Raw genomic sequence first — 22693 nt, 5'->3', positions numbered from 1 at the left:
TTTCCCTGATGTACAGCATCTCTAAAGTAATCAGACCCTCCTGCTTTCCATGCACACAGTTATGCTGCTCCTGGAGCACCCACTGGCCCCAGGCTCCGGGCAGACACAGCTGGTGGCAGAGCACAGTGCAGAGGGGTCTTTGGAGGCAAGCTGCACTCAGGCTGGGGCAACAGCAAATTTAAATGCTGATTACTCAGCATGAAGGCCCCTAGAAACCTTTGATACTCGATGCATGACAGATGCTTACAGATGCTCCCTCTCCTCCACCCCATAGCCTGGCTTCTCAAAACTCTATTCCAGCCTTTGGGATTAGCCAGTATCCATGCCTGACTCTGGGGCCAGCAACATGCAATCTAGGATCAGACCCGAGCAAGCTAAGCATGTGAGGCCACAGAGCGCACTTGGAACTGGACTGCCGTGGACCCAGGTGCTCAGGCACCTTTAACCAACCCTTCATTTCCCAGGCTGAGAGCAGCAGCTCCGAATTCCCAGAGCAAACCCTGCCTGCCTCACGACCACCAGCCACAGCCCCCAGCACAGCTCCCACATGGGGCTGTACGCCTGGCTGCCCTCACACACCTCCTGCTGCACTGAGTGCAGAGCATGTGAGCAGGGCTGGAAGCTGCCCTGTGCAAAGCCATCACAGGGCGGGTTCTGCATCCGCCCAGCAAACGAACAAAGCTGGAGCTCGCTGTGGGTGCCCTGAGGCTGACGCAGAGCTTGTGCTATTCTGGACACTGAGTCCTTGGGCTGAGGATGCTTTAGCGTTCCTCACCCCTGAAGCTGTTTGCTTGTCAAGATGAAACCTAATCCATCCCCAAACCCTGCAGCCCGCCACCCATTGCTGCAGCATGCTTTGCCCGGAGGCCACGCGGCTGCACAGAGTGGGCAGTGGGATTGCAAGTCAAACACAGTAACCTCTGGTGCAGCATTTGTCAGGCAAATACCTGATCTGAGCACTGCCAGTCTCAAAAAGCCCTCAAGTGAAAGGCAGGAGAAACAGCAGAGGTAGAAAACAGTGCTGGAAAGCCCTGGGAATCAGGTGGGAGGGGGTCAGTGTGAGATGCTGGGCCACAGGAGAGCCCAGGGCAGGAGCACATCGGGCTGAGTAACAGAGAAACCAAATCCAGGCTCTTCCCAAAGGCAACACTGTGGTCTTTACCCAGAGTCAAACACCTGAGCTGCCTCTCCAGACACTGTCACCACCAGAAATGGAACAGTAAAAGCAAGCCTCACTTCTTGCAGGCTCCAGCTCCTACCAGCTCCCTGCCTCGTCAGGAGATGAGAATCCAACACACATCAAATGGCACAGGAATGTGGATGAATTTTGGACGTGGTGAATTTGGATGAGCTTGAAGTCACCTCAACAAGAACAGAACTACCGCAACAGGTATCCAGAGAACTTCCAACGTGCTGTGCACATCTTGTTCTGAATGAGTTCTGGAGACAGAACAAGGCTCTGAAGGAGCCTCTGGTGAGGCCACTGACTGCCACAGTGGGAAACCAGGGCACTGTCACTCTGCACAGAGCTATAAGAAGGTAGAAAGAGGCTCTCAGCCTCCATAGAGCCTGCACCCATAGCACCTTGTCCATGAGCTTCTTTGCCTACACCCCCATTGCTGGAAGGTCCTGCTGCAGAGGGACTAGAGAGCAGCCGTGCTGCAAGCGTGGGCAGATCAGAGGCTGCAGCCAGGGGAGGAAGGCGGCAGCTGAGGAATGTGGCTGCTGTGGAGCTGAGATGGTATCAGCACAGAAACACGGCTGCTGCTCACAGCTGAGCCTCCACACCTGCGTGGGATGGACGTGCAGATAGCAGGACATACAGCCAGCCAGCCAGCAGCAGCCATGCAGAGCTACAGCCACACCTGCAGAGGTGGGCACTGTGTCCCCACAGCAGCAATGCCCCCATTTGTCAAGGCTGCAGGAACCACACACTGCCATGGTGTGGCTCTGTGTTGTGAAACCAACCCTGTGATTCGCCCCAGGGTGCTCCTGTGGGATGGATAGCAATGCCTGGGCAGAAAGGAGCCAGACCCTGATATCTGTGGCCAGCAGGAGAGGAAGATGAAGTCATCACCCACTGCAGAAAGAATCACCGGAGCAGGCAGCAGGCACTGCCCGTGCCCCTCAGCCAAGCAACTCAGGCTGTGCAGATCTAGTCTGACAATTGCAGGTCACACCAATTCCAAATTCCATTTAGGAAAAACACAGAACAGTCTCTGTACCCAGAAGCAGAGCACAATGGAGGTACAGGAAGAATTCTGTAGCCATTGTCAAAAGAAAAGCCAGGAGAAGCAAGAACAGCATTACACCACCAAGAAATCTCTTTAATACAGCTCCTTACCAAACAATAAGCTGAAGCGGTGCCAGGCTCTCACACTGTGCTGGGACCAAAGGCAGGGCAGCTCCCAGAAGCAGAGCAAGGCCCCCAGCTATGGTCTCTTCATGAGAGATCCTCACCTGTGCACAGCACAGAGCTGTGAGTCTGGATACAAGTGCAGACACACAGAACCAACGTGGGAGGGTGGAAAAAGCACGGGCACCTGCACGACGCCTCTGGGGGAGTTCAAGAGCTACAGCCAAACTATTTCACATGCGGTGACGGGCAAAGCGCAGACTCACTTGTTTTGAGACTGCTCAGTCACAGGTAGCAGATAAGAGCGTTCAGGATCACCTCCCATGAGCTGTGACTAGCTGTGACTAGCACGGAGCCAGAGGATCAGAAAGGCCAACAGCCTGCTGTCCAGCCAGGTGCTGGGACAGGCTGCCCCATCTCTGGATGCGCTCAAGGCAGGCTGGGTGGGATCCTGGGCAGTTGAGCTGGTGGTTGGCATCCCTGCCTGCTTCAGTGAGTTGGAACCAGACATCTTTAAGGCCCCCTCCAAACTAAGCCATTCCATGATTCTGCCATTTCATGCAAGCTCAGAACAGAGCCAAAAATCAAACAGAATTCTGCACCGCTGCTCTCTGCTCTGCAGGCATCACCATGCTGCAGGGCTCATCCTCTTGCTTTCAGGTTATCAGGCCAGGCCACCCCAGCTTCTCCACACAGCAGCATTCCCTCCTCCGGCAGGATCTGCGCTGCCGCGTTTGGCAGAACCACCACAAAGGTTCAGGTTAGTCCTGAATTTCAGGATGTTTTGCTCTGTCTGATCTTATGAAAATACCGAGTTTCTCTTTATCCTCCTGCTTCTGTAAGAGCTCTTTTGGGTCTCCACTTTGAACCTCCAAAACGCTGGATTAAACATCAAAGCTGGGATCAACATCTGCTTTGGCCTTGGTGCTCAGCGCACATGCCAATGTTGATGTCTGATTGCTGATGCCAAATCCCCATCTTGGAGCACGCAGCCGGGCCTGCTGGGTGATGCTGATATGATGCTGACTTGCCAAGACAATTCTGGAGCTGACTCCTCCGTGCAACCACAAGGCCTGCTGATGTGCTAAGGATATGCACTGCTTCATATGCACGAAGGCAGAACAGAGCGGCCAGAAGACAGGGCTGAAAGTGAGACCTGGGCAACACAGCTCCTGCCGGCCACAGGACCTTGCTGACTGCCCACTGCAGGACCAGGAGTGCAGCTGCCCTAGGAATAACTTCTGTGTGGCCAACTACATCACAGCTCCAACAAGAACCTGCTGATGTGAGCCCCAGCGCAGCTGCACCTAATCCAATTGCTCAAGTACAGTCACATCAGTGGGCTGTGGTAATTAATCACTGCCAGCATGTTAATGCCTCTGAATCTTGCACGCTGAAAGCCTGAGTAGCTGCCTTCCCATGCCCTGCTCCAGATAAGGAATTAAGGAGAGCAAGGAGGAATCCCACCTACCTGAGCTGCTTATTTACCACTGTCTCCATAAAGACAACACTGAAACAAATGGTCTCTCCCTAAGGAAGTGGGAGCAGAATGCAACGGCCTGGTGCAACTTCCCAAAGCACATCTATTGTACGTGCACAGCTCTCGTGCATGTTCCCACAGGAGAATCTCTGGGCAAGTCCCATCAGTGGCTGCGTGTCGAGGCAGCAAGCAGGAGGAATGATGCAATGCGGTGGGACGGCTGGGTGCGGGCAGGGGCACAGTGCTGCACATGCCCCACTGCCTACTGCTGCTGGGAGCTGGGGGGGGCTGGGCAGGTGGGGGCTTCTCCCACCCTCCACCCTTCCAGCACAGCAGTGACCCAGGCACTCACCAGCTCCAGCCTCGCATGCCTGGCTGAGTTATGGGAGGGACACGCAGGAGGACAGTTGCTCAGGGACATTTGTCACGCAGCTGGCATGAGCAAACAGGCAAAGCTGGGGACGGATGTTCTCCCTCCACGAAGCCATGCCCCCACCCCAAGCAGACACGTGCAGTGAGGACGTGCACAGGACGGGATGCCTCTCTGAAAGACAAGCTCACCCCTGCAGTGGTGGTTTAATGCTGAACGCATTCATGTCCTGCACGCCTGTAACCATAGACCAAATGCGAAGTAGCAGGTTCCGCTCATCTCCAGCACAGCTGTTGTCAGCAACAGGAAACCCTGACACTGAGCAACAACTTAGGGGAAAAAACAACAAAACTCGGCTGTGCTGAGGTATGCGCTGGGCAGGGAGAGGAGCAGCACTTCTGCAGATGGGAACTGCAAACTGTCACTCACTGCCCCAGGTCATGCGTGCCAACAGCCGCTCCATGGAGCTTGCAGGGGAAGTGGTCACAGCAATCGACACCTCAAAGCAGTTTTTATTCTGCTAGAGTAAGCACTGAGATATTTAACCTACTCATAGCTCAGGGGAAGCTTTCCTGCTACTTGTCATTACCTTCTCTTTGCAAGCTGGAGCTCTGTACCACCAAGAAGGAACCAGGTGCTTGCACACAGACCTGACTCTGCCTGAAGACCAGGTGGATGCCTCCCAGCTGTGAGATCCTGCTTGCGGGTCCCTCAGTGGCACACACTGAGCATGGCTTTTGTGATGCCCTGGAGCTCAGCAGAATCCACGCCACCCGTCGCTGCTCCAGACCCGCACAAGTGACCACAGCAGTGATTCTGGCTGTGTGGGACTCCTCTCTTTGATGAGAGCTTCAGCAACCACAATCAATCCCTTCCTCCCACTTTGCTATTCCCAAACAGACAACCCAGATCGTATCTTCAAGTGAGCTCAGTTAAAAGGAAACTGATATTATCGGCCCAAATATTTAGGATGCCTCAGAAACCATTTTTTCCCTGTAATTAGGAACATCGCAGCCAGAACTGCCACGGCCCTGGCAGCACACAGGCAAATTAGGATAAATCCATAGAGGGGACTCCAAATAACAACTGAAGACTGCTTCATGGTGCTGTCCTCACATCAGGCCTCCAAAGAAGCACCAGAAGGGATAATCTGGAGACAGGACAGACCCTGCATGAGAAACAACTGCAGTGCCCTGGTGAGAAGCAGGCAGAGCATACAGAGGCACCAGGGGCTGGGCGCAGGATGCACCAGGAGCAAGGCATGCACCAAGCTCAGCCGTGTGCAGGACGAGGCTGTGGACGTGGTAAATGTTAAACCCCAAGAAGGAGGGAGGGAGGGAAGGAGGGAGGGAGGGGTCAGTTTTATGGAGAGAAGTTACCAAGGCTCTGCTTCTGGCTCAAGAAGCACTTTGTGATGGATCCCAGGGCAGCACTCAGGGCGGGTATGACTTACATTCCTCCTCGGGTGTCTTCTCCTGGCTGTAATTGGAAAGGGCACACAGGCTAAATATACAGCTGCAGCGGGGCAGAGCAAAGGTCTGCTTGTTCTTAAGGGCATTCAGCTTAACCTGGCTTTGACTTCACTTATTTGCCACAGCCAGCCCCTCAGGAACACAACTCCTGATTCTGCTTGAAACAGAGCTACAGAGCATAAACGTCCTCATATTCTGTGTTTAACAGAACCTAAGCTAAAGCTTTTACTGAAAGTCACAGGAAATTAAACAATTAAGTCAGCCTCAACTTCTTTGGTTTTAAGAGCTCTTTACTACCAAAGCTATAGAAATGCATATTTTGAAGACAAATACAACAGGCATACGTGCATACATGCATACGAATGCTTTTTCAGATTCCAAGATTCCATGAAGAAACAGAACTCAGGGCACCAAGACAAAAATAGGTATTTTTCCTCCCAGTTTCTCTTTTGTGAAGACAGCATTCCATAGCTAGAGGCAAATTCAGCAAGATAATGCTGAGATGAAGAGGCAAATTCAGCCAGATAATGCTGAGATGAAGGCAGTTACCAAAGGGTGTTCCAGCAGGAACCACCCTTCCTGTCTTTCCATCCACTCACCATCCACCAGTTGCCCGAGTCCAATTTGCACCAGCTGATGACCTTAGATAGAAGTCACTGCAATGCGGATCACAGGTGTCTGCGTACTGCCCACCACTGTCCTGCCACTGATGGGCTGGAGTCCTTCCCTCCATCTCATGCTCTACATGGGACAAAAATCCTTCCCCAGCCCCCAGCAGCACATGCAATCTCAGCTGAAACCATAGAAATCCTTCCTCCCGATGCTGCCCCACTCTGCTGTGCAGATGTTCACTTCGGATGCAGCAGAAACAAACGAGACCAACCAGATTTGCAACTCTTGCTTGACTTCTTAATTGAATTAAAGGCTGAACAAACCCCCTCACGAGGCTTCAGAGAGCCCACACGGAAGAGAAGCAATGAATATCCTCATCTCAGATACCTCTTCCACCAAACAGTCCTGTAAGTACTGAGGATCCCACACAAAAAGGAGATGGACCCTGAGGGATACATTCTCGTGTCCAGCAAGGCAGGAAATGTTGCTGCAGCTTCTCCCAGCTCAGCCTCCTGATCACACCCCACATTGGAAGTCACACAGGAGCAGAGGTCAGCCTGGGAACGCCCATTTAGCCCATCATCCCAGCCACCTGTTTTGTGCTTGATAAAAAACAAAAGGCACAAAGTCTCATCTGTCAAATTAGCAAGCTGAAGCTGTCTGTGAGGTGGGGGAGAGCCTGATGGCAGGGCAGACCCCCAAGTCTTCCTTCAGAACCGTGCTTCCAAACCACGTGAAAAAGGAGGCTGCAGCTCTGACGGCTCCTGAGGTGCTTGGATGCTGAGATCCTTGCATGCGCAGTCACACAGCAAAGCATTTTCTGATTCTGATCACCAGAACTGCCCTGTGCATCGAGCACTGCACTTGGGCTCTCCTAGGACACCAGCACACAGGCAAACCTCGGCTGTGCTGGTGGCACCGAGGGGCACCTGGCAGCACACTGTGTATCCCAGCGTGAGGAGCAAACAACCCCAGGCCTGCAGGCACCAAACCACAGCAAAAAGGGGAGATTGAATGAGGTTTTGCATTCATCTGAACGTTGTTTCACTGGATGGTTTTATGGATAGGCAGCCACATTCCAATGGTTTATCATCACCTTCTGAGTATTCCACGGAATTCCTCAGATAGTGAAGTATTTCAAGAGGGTCTTTGGAAGCGTTCTTTAAGCAACAATTTCCCATCAGCTGAGCTCGGGGCACCAGGCAGGACTGGAGGGACGGGTTCAAGGCCTTCTCCCATATCAGGAGCCTGACTGCTGCTACCAATGGGACATGAGGCACAAGAGCTGATGGGAGACAGACAAGGGAGCGAGGCAAGCCAGTTTCCAGCACTCCAGTTACATAGGCAGCATCATTTATGTCCTTAGTGGCTGCGTAGCTAAGGGCTAGCACATTGTTTGGAAGCATCTCGCTGTTCCATCAGTTCCTGCACCCTGCCCTGCAGCCCCAAGCCAAAGCATGAAGACACAGCTCGATGGAGCTGCTCTGCCTTGACTTATTGCTCAGTGAGTGGAACTGCCACAGCTCTCCCTCTGAACACATTTACCACTGAGCAATCTGTGCAGAGCAGCCAGGGCCTCAGCCCTGGACTTGCAACTTTCAGTGTTTCTCAGGAAAACCATTGTAAACGCTTTTTGGCAGCACACTGCAGCTCTAACCATCCAGCATAAAATGGGAAAGCTATGAAATGAAGCAGAGCTCAGACCAAGAAAGCTTCTGAAAGAGGAATTAAAGATCCTAAAGATCCTCAGGAGTCACCAAACTCCATCAGACCGACAAGCTCTTTGCACAGAGCACATGTTTATAGGTATTCTCTTGCTGGAGAGCAGAGGGTGAAGGCTTTGACTGCCTGGCTAGGACTCCCAACTCCTCACCACAACCCCCAGCCATGCCAGCAGTCTGAAAGCCACGGTAAAGCAGGGACCTGGCTCGGGGTGTCCATTTGCTTCCCTGCTGCTGTGGCACAAGCCAATTCAAAACCAACCCACCTGGTTCTGTGTGGGGTTTTTTGCAGCTACAGCCCTGCTGCCAGGTCACCCTGGGCCCAGGGGGGGGGGCCTGAAGCACACAGACAGCTCAGCCTTCCTCCACACCCTGCTCTGGCATCACAGAGCAGAATGCCAAACCCAATGATTCCAAGGCCACAAACTCCACTGTAAGGAGTGGAGGTGGGATTTGGGCATCTGTTCTTAGCTGCAAGTCCAGCACTAACACCTCCTGCTGCTGCCAGAGCCCAAACCTCAGGAGCAAGAAACTCCCTCTTCACACCTAGGTGGAGTAAAGGTGGAGTGAAACTATGGAGGAGAAATTGGAGTAAGAAGATGGGCCAGATCCTGGGCCGATGTCTCTCCCAGGACAAAGCAAAGAAGCGAAGCACAGGTAACACACCTGCAGGAATCCCAGGAATGGGGGCAAAGTCATTAAAGCACCAGTGTTTGCCCCAGGAAAACAGGGCTGAATGCCATTCTGAGGCAACAAGGAAAATTACACCAGTGCTTAGCCAGGTTCTGTACCAGTTCGTGCCTGTCCCCCCCAAGCACCATCTCCCTGCCTCACCCCCAAAGCAGTGCCCCTGTGCCCTGCTCTCAGTTCCTGCAGGCACAGGCACCCAGCAGTGCCCCAAAGGAAGCAGGACAAGCCCATTTCACAGCCTCAAGCACTCAGAGCCTTTAACACCCCACACCTTTCCTTCCAAATGCCACCCCTCAAGTCAAATTAAGTGTGATTTCTGCTCAGCACCCATCTACTCTTCCCTATGAAAATAATGCCCAGACCCCAACAATTGGCTGGAGAGGGCATCCCACCCCCAGGAGACCCTCCTCTCTGTGTGCACACTCACCTCCTTACAGCTAATAACTGCACAGATCTGAACAGCTTTCCAGAAAAGCTCAATGGCTCACTGCTATCACACAGCATAGGCAAAGATAAAGGGTGTGGAGAACAGAAGGGCTGCATGAAGAGGGATGCTCAAGCGCCACAGGAAAAAGCAGGCTCGGAGTTGCAGCGAGGCTGTTAAGCTCTGAAGGTGTGTGCGGCTTGCCTTGGTTTTATAATGCTGCAGCAGATGCAGGGAAACAATTAAACTGCTTATCACAGTATGGCCCATTCAGCTTCCAGAGCAGAGAGCAATTCCAGTCCCCAGGTGGCAAACACAGCAATTAGGTACCCAATTACCTGCACCAAAGCTTCTATTTGCTTACGCTATCTTACTTCAGTGGTTATATGGCACTTCCTTGGCTGGCTATTGCTAATGGGCTACAGGTTTGGGGAAGAGCTGCAGGGTCCCAGGAGACCTGGCAGCCCTGCAGGATCACACGGTGCCACAGCTGCAGTTCTATCTTACTGCTCCTACAGCAGGACCAAGGTACAGAGCCTGGCCACAGCTTCATGCCTTCACCTGGAGGGGGTAGACTTCATTACCAAAACACGAATGGCTACAGGGCAGCCAGGATTAACTTCCAGCTTTCCCAACAGCCCACCTGCTAAGAAGAATCCAGGCCTGGTGCCTCTCTGGGTTCAGTAAAAAGCTCTAAGGAAAAATGTGCAGCTCAAATTTTAGAAACGGAGAAGAGAAACCCTGGCTTAGCAGCTGCAGTCTCCAGGCACTTCCCTGCTTAACAGGAACCTGCACAGCAGAGCAGAAAACTAAAACAGCACGCAGCCAGAGAGAGGTGTGCTGTAAAGAACAAGAAAGGTGCAGTATGGGGACATAATTCGAGTTCAAGGTAAAGGCCTCCCCAACCTCACTGCAACAAAGTGCACGTAAAACCACCAGATGAACCGAATCATCTCACGCACAAAGCGACTGCCAGAAACAGCAGCAGAAGCCAGAAGGGCAGCAGAAGCCAGGCTGCCCCTCGCTGCCTCATGACAACCAGAAGATGAGCTGCTATGACTGCAGGCTGAGCCCCGCACCGCCCGCAAGGCAGGATGCTGCTGTGGGTAGAACAAGCTGCAAATAGTGGATTAAAAGTGAGAATACCTGAGCTCGGGCTGCCCGTGAACTGGTCACAGCAAGCACAGCGTGCTCCTCGTCCTGCACCTTCTCTGGGCTTCTCTCTCCACAAGACACAGGAGCTCCTCAGCTGGCTGTGGCCGTACACAAGGCAGCAGTGAGGGGACAGGGCTGTCCCCCCCAGTGTCCCCAGGTGTCCCCGCCCTGCCACAGCCCATCCAACCCGGCCCTTCCTAGATAGCATCTGAGTGGCAGGTCTGCAAAGCCATTCTGGTGCCTGCCAGGTGATAAGATCAGGGCAGTTGTGCCTGGAGCACAGCCCTTGGACACTGACAACAGCAGGCAGCTCCATGCACAACAGTTAAGCTTTGTTGTTCTCTTGAATACTTAAAACTTCGGGCACTTCTGCCTTTAACTCCTGAAAACGTCTGAACTGTTTTTTGCTGAAAGCTTAAAAACAAGCATGAGGCAGACCCACAGCATGGGAAACTCTAGGGCCAGCTCAAGAGTGAACCAGCACCAGACACAACCTCTCCAGCAAGAGTTTCGTCATGGCTACCTATTGCAGCTTCAACAAGGACTAGTTTGAGCAAGTCCTTTGATGGGGAGCTAAGAAAATGGGTTTTTAAAGCTGGAAAAAGTTACATTTCCTGTGTTTTTGCTCCGTGCCCCAGCAGTGACCACCTTCTTGCTCTCGCTGCCTTTCTCACTTGGGAACGGTAGCCCTTTCTTACACTGCTCTTTCACTAAAACAAGCGATGATCCAAAGAAAAGCTGATGAGAGGACTTGGGGCAGATGTGCCTTCACTTGTTAAACGTATCAGCTGTGTAAATCAGCACCATCCCTGCAAACCCAAGGAACTGCTGGCTTTCGGGGACAGCCAAATCCCTGGGATCCGGAGCTGGCTGACCTGAAGCCCCACAGCCAGCAGCTGCTCGGGCCGAGCCCAGCAGAACGCCCTGGGGATCAATCACAACGGGGGAGGTCTGACCACAGCCCCACCAGCACGACTTTTATTCTGGGTTTTCCAGGAATCACTGTGCAGACAAAGCAAAGCGGACCAAAGCACTCAGATCACATATCCCATAGCACGTCAGCCAGAACGAAAGCTCAGAGCCTGGGAAAAGCACCCAAAACGTCATTTGTCATTTGTGACAGCAGCTTTGCTCCGCTTGCAACACGCACTGCCATCACACACAGGAACGCCGCTCACAGATAGGTTTCTCTCAAGGCTTCTCACCACTCACTCTGTCATTTCACGTAGCCCAGCTGCTCTGCCCCTGCGAGACGCCTCCCCACCAAGTGCCAGGCACTCAGAAAGCAGCAGTGGGTGCAAGGAGCGAGCTCAGGAAGCGCCGCCACGGCTCCCAGTCCCGCTCAGCCCCGTGCCATGCACTCCTGCGGCTGCGCGGCCCCGCACCGCTCAGTACAGGTGACCTCACAGAACCACCGTCTCCAAGCAGGGGTTTTGTCCACGGAAATGACTCCAGACTCCTCAGAGGGATGAAGTCATGGTTTAAAATGCAACAGTGCAGCAAATTCAATGAACTCACTGAGCCCGCCCGCCTCTTCAGCAACGTGGCAGCAAGATCCCTGGCTGCCCAATCCCGAGGTGCGGCACGTTAGTTATTAGGAACGCCGCCGAGTCCCAGCAGCGTGCTCCAAAGGCTCTGCCCCCATCCCTGGAGCAAGGGTCCCGTTCCCAGGACAGCACAGGGCTCCCCAGCACAGCCCAAGAGCTGCCCCACTATAAACCCCCAGCGGAGGCCGGAGGGGCTCAGAGTGGTTTGCACAAAGCCAGCCAGAGGCAAACAGAGGCTCTGCTGTGGAATGAGCCCCTGTGTCAGTCTGTCGTGATTGATATGTACATCTGCCAGTCCCCACCTGCTGTTCGCATTCCTGGCATTTCTTTCTGCAGCGTTTTCTCCCTGAGAAAGGACCAGCTGCTTATCAACTGCTGCAGAGATTTAAAGGAAGAGAAACAGGCCCTGGCTTCAACAAAACTAAGAGGTTTCAAGCCCTGACATACCAAAGAGTTTTCCTCTATCAGGTGGAGAAACCTGCCCAAGGAGTACACTGAAGAACCCCCGCACCACGCGAGAGCTGCACAGAGCTCAATGCTCCCTTCTATCGCTTCCACATCCCACCACCACTCAGTGCCCAGCTGCCAACTAAAGCAGGGGCTCCAAGAGCCTCTCCAACCCTCCAGCCACTCACCCCAAAGTCGTTTTCTGCCCCGGTGAGCCACAGCCTGGGAGAAAGACGTGAGGAGCGTGAGGAAGGCCAGCCTGTGAGCAGGGCACAGACTGCCCAGCGGCGAGGGCTGACGAGCAGGGACAGGCGGTAGGGATGGGGGGGCAGCCAGGGTGCAAATCCCCAGCACACCCCGAGCCAAGAAACTGCCTTCCAAGTATTCATGGGATGGATTCCTGCACCTCCCAGTTCTGGTTCTCAGCCCTGAGTATGAGCTGGAAGTTTTTCTTTCCTTCTCATCTTAGCTTTAATGTGGCAAGGAGGCTGAGAAGAAGAAATGGTAAAGGGATCCAAAGCAGGGAGGTGGAACGTGAGCCTACCTGCCTGCAGAAAGCAGCTCTGAGCAGCAGGACAGACCGAGTATCACAGGGCTCTCCTGAGAGCTCGGTGTCTGTAAGATCCCGATCCCTATCAAACTGGATCAGAATTAGCTATCAGGATCAGAATTATTAGTGTGTGCTCCTGCTGAGAGCAGAGCAGCCCAGCTGCTGCAGGGAGCTGAGCTGTGTGCAGGGTGTGCTGCGGCACCCTGCCTGCTTCACACTGAAAGCAGCACAAACAACTGCAAGTCTACAAGGCTTTGCTTATTTCTGTCTTTGGGGAAGAAGGGAGAAAGCAGCAGGAAATAAATGCAGCCATCCCTGTGCCTGCAAGGGGAAAAAAATGCCAAACAGGTTTTGGTTTGGACCGTTAGTTATTGCCACCTACACACACTCCTTAAGCCACGCTTGAGTAGAGTGAACCAAGAGTGAACCAATACAAAAACCAGAGTGAACGCAATACAAAAGCTGATAGATATCCCTGACTTGGCCCCAGGAGCCATCTCAGCAGCCAGGACACCTCCAAAGGACACGCAGGGCTGCTCCTCTGCAGAGCAGCCCTGAGGGCTCTGTCCCAAAGCTCCCTGCAGCTGGCTCTGCACAGGCCAGGTGGGAGCAGCCTTTGGTTTGCGACGGGAGCAGCTGTCCTCTGGCTTTATGGCTCCTGCAGGAAATTTAAACAGGAACTTTCTATAAATTAACTGTCCATAAAACCAGCCTGTTTTCTCAGTGCACCCGAAGGTCAGGAAAGGTCTGCTCAGCCTCACGTTCCCAGGGCACCAAACAAGCTCTGCACTGCAGCTTTCCATCCCAAAGCACTGGAGCACGAGCTCAGCGCAGCACTAAGTTGGTGGAAGCGCACTCACGCAACGAGCAGCCATTCTTCATCCACAGCAAACTAGTAATTGGTTTTTGCCCTAAAATCCCCACTGCAATCCAGATGTCTAAGTAGCCTTTGTCCCAGAAAGTGAAATACACGCTGACCTTAGGCAGACAGCCCTGCCTCCATTTACCACAGCCCTCGCACGGCTGTTTGCTCTGCAGGAGTGACAAACACCGATTTCGGCTCCTTCAGGTCTGGAAGTTGCTGGTGATAAGGTGGTTATGGTAACTGTCCCCTCGCCTTTCGGCCTCTTCCTGTTGATAAAAACACACCTGACACCTTCCCACTGCTGGAGGAAACAAGTGTGGGGAAAGCCAGGCTGAAGTCAGCGCAGCAAACCTGGCAAATCAAACTGCAAATACATGGTAGCACAGGATGCCCAGGAGGGCTGGGGCAGCACACAGGGGAAAAGCCTTCCACAAGAACTATGGAAATCTCTGGAAAAGCTGAAAATAGAAGTTGGGAAACTTGCTCTGTCCAGCAGCACAGCTCTTCCAGGGATATTTTAAGCCACAAGTATGTCCTCTATAACCGAGTATTCCAAGTCACTTTGTTTCAAAACTTACTTTATTGAGCACCCTCAATGCAATGCCTCACGTTTTAGACCTGCACCTGCCAGCCCAATTTGCTCCTCATTTATCGTAAAGCCATGCTGTGTTACCTCATGGGATCATTTCTGTGGTTCTTGCTTCCTTGATATTTTTTCCTTTTTTTCCAGGACCTTGTCTACAAATACACCTGTGACAGAATTTTAACATACCTGGCCTCAGCTCTACAAATCAACTCTGCTTTGCTCACAAGAGGTGGTCTTATTTCCTAACCTCGTTTTTTCCCTTTTACTGGCCAGGTAGTGAAAGAAAATACACCAGTAACTGTGCAAAGTAACTCTATTACGAGGCACTGCTCTCAGGGACAAAGCCCCACAGCACACAGCCAGCTGTGATTTCTGGATGCTGTGCCTGTGCTCCGGCCAGAACACAAATCCTGCCCTGCCATGGGCCAAAGCCCATCTGACGTCTGCTCTCCCCTGAAGACTTGGCCAAGCCTTGCACAGAGGGAAAATGCATCACCCCACAGCCCAGCGTGCCAGGGATACGGGCTCTCGTGCACCAGGGATGCTGACAAAACACAGCTGAACCTTCAGAGCACAAATGTTTGTGGATGTGTTACAGTACACAAATATTAATATTCGCAAACAAATGCAGGCCTGCTTAATCCAAAGCACACTGAGCAGATGGGTCTGTGGCCAAGCACAAAGCGTTTTCCTTGGAGACCAGACCAAGCACTTGGAGCCCACTTGTTTTACCTGCTTGACACTCGAATCTGACTTTCAAAAACAGGAATCAGCCACACCAAAAGGCCAACTGTCCCTGCAAGAACTCCTGCTCTCCTCTGGCTGTTACCAAAAAGGGGGAAAACACCCCCAGGTTACTGAATTCACCTCCAGGAGGCTGACAGATACAGAAGGCATACCACATAGTCAAAGTGTTAGATACACCTCACCAACTCTTGGGAGCCACGCTTGGAGACCAAAGGTGCACCAGCTCATTTCAGCAGGAGTATCAGTGCCAGGTGACCCTCTGTCTCCTTTCCCATCAGTACAGCTCGGGTCATAAATGCTCCAGGGCAGCTGTGAGCAGGAGCTTTGTCAGAGCACCGCTGGGAACCTGCAGGAGCCAGTAGAGCCAGCCACACAGCTGCTGCTGGAATGCAAACGCAGCGTGGAAAATGGCAATTTGCTGCACTGGGAGGAAGATGTGCACGTAAACTGCTTGTGCTTAATGGGACACAGGTAGAAGAATGAAGGCTGACACGGGGTGATTTGCCTGAAAGGACACAAGGCACCCAGCGTGCGCCAAGCAATTGTAGGGGATCTGCATGGTCATCAGCACCAGGCAGCAACAGGATAAGGTGGGGCTGGAACTGCACAAATCAAACAGAGGCACCAGGTTTGATATACATATAGCAGAGCTGGAACCAGCAAGCAAAGAAATAACGAGTCCTGTCATTTGGGAGTTTGGGAAGAGCAAGGGGAGCAGCGGAAGGCTCAGTGCTGCAGTGCTGCACTCACCCTCCCACCAGTGGGGGAGGATTTGCTGTGGGAAGGCAGGCAGGCAGGGACGAGCACCCTGACACCAAGTGCCATGGGAGGGCAGGGCGACACGGCAGCTCTGAAGTGTGACTTCTAAGATCTCAGATTAATAATTACCGACTTTGCAGCCCTAAGCGTGCACAACAGTATGACTGTAAATTAGTATCAGTGGTATTTATTAGCAAAAGAGCTAAATAATCAATATCTTGGCTAGTTCTTTGTACAGTTGCCTCAGCTCAGTGATGCAAACTGCAGGGGCTGGACCAAACCTGAAGCCACACAGCAGACCCCAGTCTGGAAGTCTGAGCTGATGGCTTCCAGGGGCTGGGGGGCAGGAGGAGGATCAAGCCTGTGCGGATAGGGGCCCTCGGGGCCACTCACCATACATGCTCATCCAGCCTCCAACGTGAGGAGGCTGCGACCCATCCCTGCAAAGCACGCACGTCACTGTGAGCGCACCATGCTTTTAATAGCTCTTAGCAATAAGCCAGGATAAAGAGCTTAAAAGTTTGCAACGCAACACGTGAAGCACAACTCCACCAGCCTCAGGCGAGCACCAGCAGGAGAGGGCACAGCACGCAGCACACAGCCTGGGCTCCCCGCTCCCAGACCTTCACATTCTGCACGTCACCAGTGGCCATTGAGCCCAACCAGCCACCCCTCTGCAGGATGGCACAGGGCCCAGCCCCAGCAGCAGCCCACAGCCTTTGCAGACCCCCCAGCAGCACTGGGTGGGCGCTGCTGCAGCAGCCTCCGCACCTCACAGGAGCGACGAGTTTTCCTGTGATATCCAGAGTTTGAGTTTTTAATCCAACAGCAACAGCAGATGTTAAAAAACACCCCAGCCTGAGCAGCTCCGGAGTATAAAGTAAACAAGCCGAGCCCTGTTTGTGACAGAGTAAAAATAGGCTCTGCCTCATCCCTCACTCCCAGCACCTCTGCTTTGCACTCCAAAGCCTCATGGGTTAACTACCAAAATACCTGTGCTGTGAACGTCAGCAGGTGCGTGGAAGGAATGCTTCACTCTGAGCTTTGCACCGGTTCTGCAGGAATTTGCAGAGCTGGAGTGTGGATAATACCCACGAAGCCCAGGGCACGCATGGGGCGGATGGCCGCCGATTCCCTTTAATAGAAGCTACCGCCCTTCTAAAAAAAAACTGTTGGAATTACATCTTGTGCTCTTTCTTGGCTGGATACTTTTTAAATGACACTGATTCCAAAGAGCATTAGCTACCAAATCCAGTGCTGCAGCCGCCAGCAGCTCCCAGGAAGGCAGTGAGCACAACGGGTCCGTGTTCCAGAGGGCTGGGAGGCACTGGGTGGATCTGCTCCCCACCAAGGTCTGTTAAGTTAGTGCATTTCCAGCCTAAACGGATCATCCAGCACCCACATATTCGGGCCTTGGCGCGGGACAGAAGGCAGCCACAATGCAGGGGGCTGTCAGGAAGCAGAGGAGCCCCCAGCCCTGCCAGGTGTCCCTACACAAGGGGATCCTGCTGCTGTAACAGCCATCTCCCTACAGGCACGCATCACCAACAGCTATCGAGCACCACAGCCAACACATGGCCACGTCCTGCTCCACCACTGTACAGATCCTGCTCCCCAAACGTGGGCTCACATCACGGCAGCACCAATTACAAAGCCATGTGGGCCTTTGGACAAGATGCTCAGCGTGTCCCACGAACTCTTAGCACAGCCACAGTCATTTTAAGTGACAGGGACCAGAAAAACAGATTTGCTCACTAAACACACATTTAATGCAGCCGGTCCTGTGGCAATGCTCAGTGCTTATTTCACATTACACTGCACTCATGGGCAGCGTTTAGCGAGATCAGTTACACAGGTCCTTGAAGTTTCACCTGGTTGATTAAAGCAGATCTTGCAGAAGGGCCGCTGTGTGGTCAAAGGCACAACCACAGTCTCTCCCCAGCTGTTTCTTCCAACCAGGAAGCACTCTAGCAAACAATGAAAAAAGCACACCTTTTCCAGGCTTTCTTTCCCTGGCTCCCTCTTCCTCTTGCTGTATGCAGGCTTCCATAATCCAGTCAAAAATGCTTTGGAAAACAAGGAGGCACACTCCACCTGCCTACGTACTGTCAGTGCAGCCCCCCCAGGCAGATGCTCCAAGGTAAAAATCACAGCTCCTTATTTACGTTGGGTTAGCCATTACGTAAATACTGCTGCTCCTCAAGGACACTTCTCTTCTGTCCCCTGCTCCTCATCTGTCATCACTTCCCATTCCTTTTGCCTGCCTGGCTCACAGGAAAAAAATAGGTGTCATTTGGTGGACAGGGGTCTAACAGCCCACTCCCCAAACAGCTGTGGTGTGTGAATACCCTTACCCTTATGTGCAGCCCAGGATTCAGCTACTAGGTCCAAAGCAATAACACCCCTGCGCATGCACTAAGCAGTGCCCTCGCCTCTGGCGCAACGTGGTGCAATGCATCACACTTCCTTCCTACCCCAGTGCACTTTTCCTCCTATTCAATGGCCTCTGGAGATTTCAGGAGCTCACGCAAGCAGGGCCTGAGAGCAGCACGACATCGCAGGCAGCTGTATAAGCAGCATGGATCCTCACTGCCAGCAACTCAATGCCTGGTCGGATTTGCCAGACCAACTCTTCCTGCCAGGCAGACGTACCTGAAGACCCACACAGGGCAGCTTCATAGTCCTTCTAAGCTGGTGCCCCCTCCAGAGGAAGCACGTCCATCCCTGTACTCTCTGTGCTGGCACAGGAGTTAAAGCCACATGCAGAGCCAGACCAGGGCACCGACATCTGGCAGAGGAACCCAGCAAGAGGCTGTTTTCCACCTGGCACAGGTTCCTGCTGGATGCGGGCTGTATAAGGGCACTTCTGCTCCCTGGCAGCAGCACAAGAAGGCAGGACTCTTCTGCCCGCAGCACCAACTCAGAGCACGCCAACTTTGGGCTCTGTAAAATCCTCTGGCACAAATTGTTCTGCCCACAGCTGCCAAGGAAAAACCCAAACAACTGCAACAGATAAGGGAAAAATAAATTAAAACTGGTTTCAGCTGGACATCTCCCACTTGTTTCCCACTATTGTCCCAGCCAGCCCCTACTGCTCCAGCAGCAGCAGCTCCCACAGACAGCTGCATCCTGGCAGCACTGAAGCAGTCCCCACTCCACTCTCCGGATGGGTCCATCCCACACCCACAGCCTGCTCCAGCACTGCAGCAAGCAACCCAATGCAGGTTGCCTTTCAGCCACTTTAAAAGATACCTATAAATGCATTCAGTGCTTTTCTCGTACGGCTTTCTGATTCAAGGGACTGCTCTGAAGCCTGCCAACAGCAAATGGAAGGCAGGCTGCCACGAGGCCTCCTTCCTGCAGGAGCAACCTGTGCACCACAGCCGGTCTGGGCAGCGGCAACGCCGAGCCACCCGTGTTCCTGCTCCTAAGAGGCCTGCCACTAGTCACTGCTAGAGGTAAGTTCACACATCCGCTCCTCCCAGCAAGGCCCAGGGAAAGAAGACAAGACTTCAGCCCTGCTAACACAGGTCATTCCTCCCCACTGAGGAGAGATGGTACACAGGACAGCTGTTTGCCTTCATAAGTACGTCGAAATGAGCTCAGCCGGCTGTGATCACAAAGTCCAGGCAGAAAGACACCAGAAACTTCAGTTACTCCTGCTGGTCCTCACAGCCATTGCTTTAGAGTAGATTTACATCACCAAGCTTCCCAAAGCAATAACTTCTGCAGCAGCCACCAAACTTCATCCTGAACTCTCAGGCAGCTTTTGTGCTGTTAGTGCGAAACCAGGACCAACACGCTTAGCAACTTCTGTCCTTACAAACCTCTGTCCACGTTTGCCTCTGCTTTCAGTTGGATCACACACTGAGATGGCAGCAGGTGCTTACTCCTGGGTCAGCTCAGGCTGCAGAGCTGGGCTATCTGCTTCTGCTCATACCACGAGTGACTTTTACCCTGATCACTCTGCTGCATGCCCAAGCAGCACCATGCTCCAGGTAACCTTCTCCACTTGGCACAGACCAAGACTGCTGGTCCAAACCTATCGTGGGAAGAGTCAGGCCATTCAGGATAAAGTTGCCGTCATCCTAAGCTTCTACTTAAGAAGAATCCCACCCCAAAATACTGGCTCAAGGACTCAGCTACGCCAGAGTGAATTCCCATATACAAGCAGAAAACAGGACTTCAGCATACCTGGAGTGACCAAGCCACGTTGCATCAGTCCAAGAGAAATGGATTTCATCTCAGCTCCTGGAAAAATCCAATTCAAAATCTCACTGCCTGCTCTGTTCTCCGTTTTTCTTTGCCAAGCAGAGAAACTACATCAAGGAATCTCCTGAAGCACTGCATCAAGTCAGTGGTTTTCAACCAGCACATCAACAGGCTACAAGGAACCCACAAAAGGAGCAAGAAGGCTTATCTGGAGTCAGCAGATACAAAGCTGTGCTCCTCCAGGGGAAGGTTTAGGAGCCTGCGATTCAGGAGAGGGTGCAGGATGCTAAGCTGGAGCACAGCAGGGTGAAGATGACAGCAACAGAACACAGCAGCAAGGTCTGCAGGAAGCAGCTCCTTCCCGTGACGACAGCACAGCACCACGGCCCTGCTCCCCCAGGGTGCCCACAGACCAGGCACATCCACCTGCCAGAGCCAGCCTGCAGAAGAAGAGCCTTAGGATTCCAGTTTCCAGCAATAAGGCGTGTGCAGGACTCTGGTTCTGGCAGTGGCATGCTGGTTTGAGGACCAGGGGGTGCCTGAGCCATAGCACAGGGCTGCAGTACTGCTTCCCAACAGCAGCAGCTCACCCACTGTAGTGCTGTGGCAATCAGGAGTCCTTCACTCAGCCAATGGAGCAGACAGGACCGGATACAACTTCTATCCTGGCTTATCACCAGCACCACACAGCAACACTGCCACTTTCTCCAGCAATGTAAGCTCAAAGACACGAGTTCACATCATTGCCAGTAACAACTGAATCCCTTCTCCACGTTAGCTGTGATTACCAAGTTTCCTGAAGTGCTGTTCCCAGCCCTTCCTTACAGGCAGCTTATTAACAAGGTTCACGGTTCTGCCTACAGTACTGATACGACAGAGGCATTAGCATGCTCTGTACTTTTTTTGAAGGGCTGATATCCAGCAATTGATGCTCTCACAACATCATGGCCTCTCTGAAGTCTGAGCTCTGATATCCAGACAAAATTTTATTCAGAGATGTGATGAATGTCTCCTGAAAGGGCAGCCAGCACAAGGCCACCAGCAGAAAGATCAGTGCCCAAACTAGAAGTTCTTCTGACCTGGCCTAAACAAATCCAAAATGGTGTTTGCTACCCCACTCCTGAAGCTTTGCTCCACACACAATGCATACATCTGCTGTGTGACCACGCTCCAGAACTGCCAGGACCACCAACACACCCTGTATTCATGAAGTTACTCAGCTCACATCTACCACAGGGCAGAGACTTTAGGTCACTCCAGCGTGAGAGCTAACAAAAATCAGTGCCACAAGCTTAGTCTATTAAGTTCAGTTGTTGCCGCTATTACCAACATTACACTTTTCAACATGTCATAAAGCATGCATGACTGTGCAGCACGCAAAAGAAAGGAAAGAAGATTTTGGAAGCTGACAGGAGAGAGGGAACTGAATTTTAAGATCCTGAAAACTTTAATACAGACTTTAGATTAACCACCTTTCATCCTCTCATGTGGCTCCTGGCATTATGATAGAAACTCCAATGGAAATAGTTTCTCTGGGGTGGGAAACCACCATGCATGGTCCTGCATGAGAACCAACTCCTCCAGCACAGAGATCACAACATTCAACAGGTGCCAGGAAAGCCTAAGGGATGCAAATCTGAAATTGCTGCAACCCAGATTATTTCCATCTTTGTAGCCTCAGTGCCAAAACCATCAGGTCAGATTTCCAGCAGCCTCACGCTCTGTGTCTGCAGGCGACTGCAAGGTCATCTGTGCTAAGAACCCCTGATCCGGGGAAAAGCCAAGTGCCCACATTCAGAGGAAGCAGATCCAGACAGAAGGTGTTAGAGGAGAAAAAGGGGGAGAGCTCTGAAGCATTCAGTATCAGCACCCAGCAGCACAGTTCTCTGCCTTCTGGCTCACAGTGCCTCCTGCTATCACACTCAGAATCTGCTCCCTGCGTGAAGTCTTCCTGTAAGAATCCCTGGAGTACAACATGGAGATAACAGAAACACCTCAGCTGGAGGGCAATGGTACAGCATAAGTTTATGGGCTATGCATAGAAGCCAGAAACGACTACAGAAACATTTCCCCTTTGGATACAGAGATCTCTGACCCCTCCACTGTAACTGAAAAGCCCCAAAGGAGCTGTGGACACAAGGGGGCCTTACCCATGGGGGCCTTACCCATGGGGGCCTTACAGGAGCTCTGCTCGGAGGTGCCTTTCCCAGAGGGTCTGAAAGAGTCCACCCTGGGCTGACCCTGCATAAGGAAAAGGGAAAAATGGTGGCAAGAAGCAAGCAGTGCCACCCTCACAAGGGACCTGTGCTGCAGTTGGAGACTGAGACAGCAATGTAAAGCTGTCACATCAACCCTCATCGTGCACTGCTCAAGTGGGAAACCGCCAGCCCTGACTGCCCCTCACCCTCCTGTTCTCCAGCTCATCCCAATCCAACCTCTAAGCCTTTGGGTCTGATATCAAGCACCCAGTACCTGCTGCTGGAAGCTGCCATCAAACCTACAGGATGCTAATAGCCAGCCTTGAGGAACACACTTCACAGAGCAGCCTCAAGTCTAAATGTACAACCTAGTTAAAAAAAAAAAGAAATGAAACGTGCCTGCAAGCAGCAGTGTGAATTTATCACCTGTGTTCAGCACCAGAGCGACCCGTGGCCGTGCTGCAATAAGCTGAAAGCCCTCCTGCAATCACTGCACTGAGGG

General features: G+C 52.6%; 1 protein-coding gene across 6 annotated transcripts in view; it reads right to left on the bottom strand.

Moving 5' to 3' along the window:
* The window catches only part of DAG1 (dystroglycan 1), a 38943-nt gene that overhangs the window by 12474 nt on the left and 3776 nt on the right, over positions 1 to 22693 (bottom strand). Inside the window, exon 2 of one of the 6 annotated variants that reach the window (XM_048957067.1) lies at positions 19976 to 20032. The exons of 3 other annotated variants lie outside the window; for them this stretch is intronic. The gene's annotated coding sequence lies outside the window, so the exon portion shown is untranslated. Of the gene's footprint in view, positions 1 to 12462; positions 12716 to 16774; positions 17149 to 19975; positions 20033 to 22693 lie in introns of those variants that run through there. 2 more of the 6 variants (XM_048957068.1, XM_048957066.1) reach the window with 2 other exon arrangements.

The sequence above is a fragment of the Lagopus muta genome, chromosome 11 (assembly GCF_023343835.1).
Source record: "Lagopus muta isolate bLagMut1 chromosome 11, bLagMut1 primary, whole genome shotgun sequence".
NCBI classification, from domain to species: domain Eukaryota; kingdom Metazoa; phylum Chordata; class Aves; order Galliformes; family Phasianidae; genus Lagopus; species Lagopus muta.
Note: the sequence above shows the minus strand (reverse complement) of the source record. Positions and strands in the feature narration are given on the sequence as shown.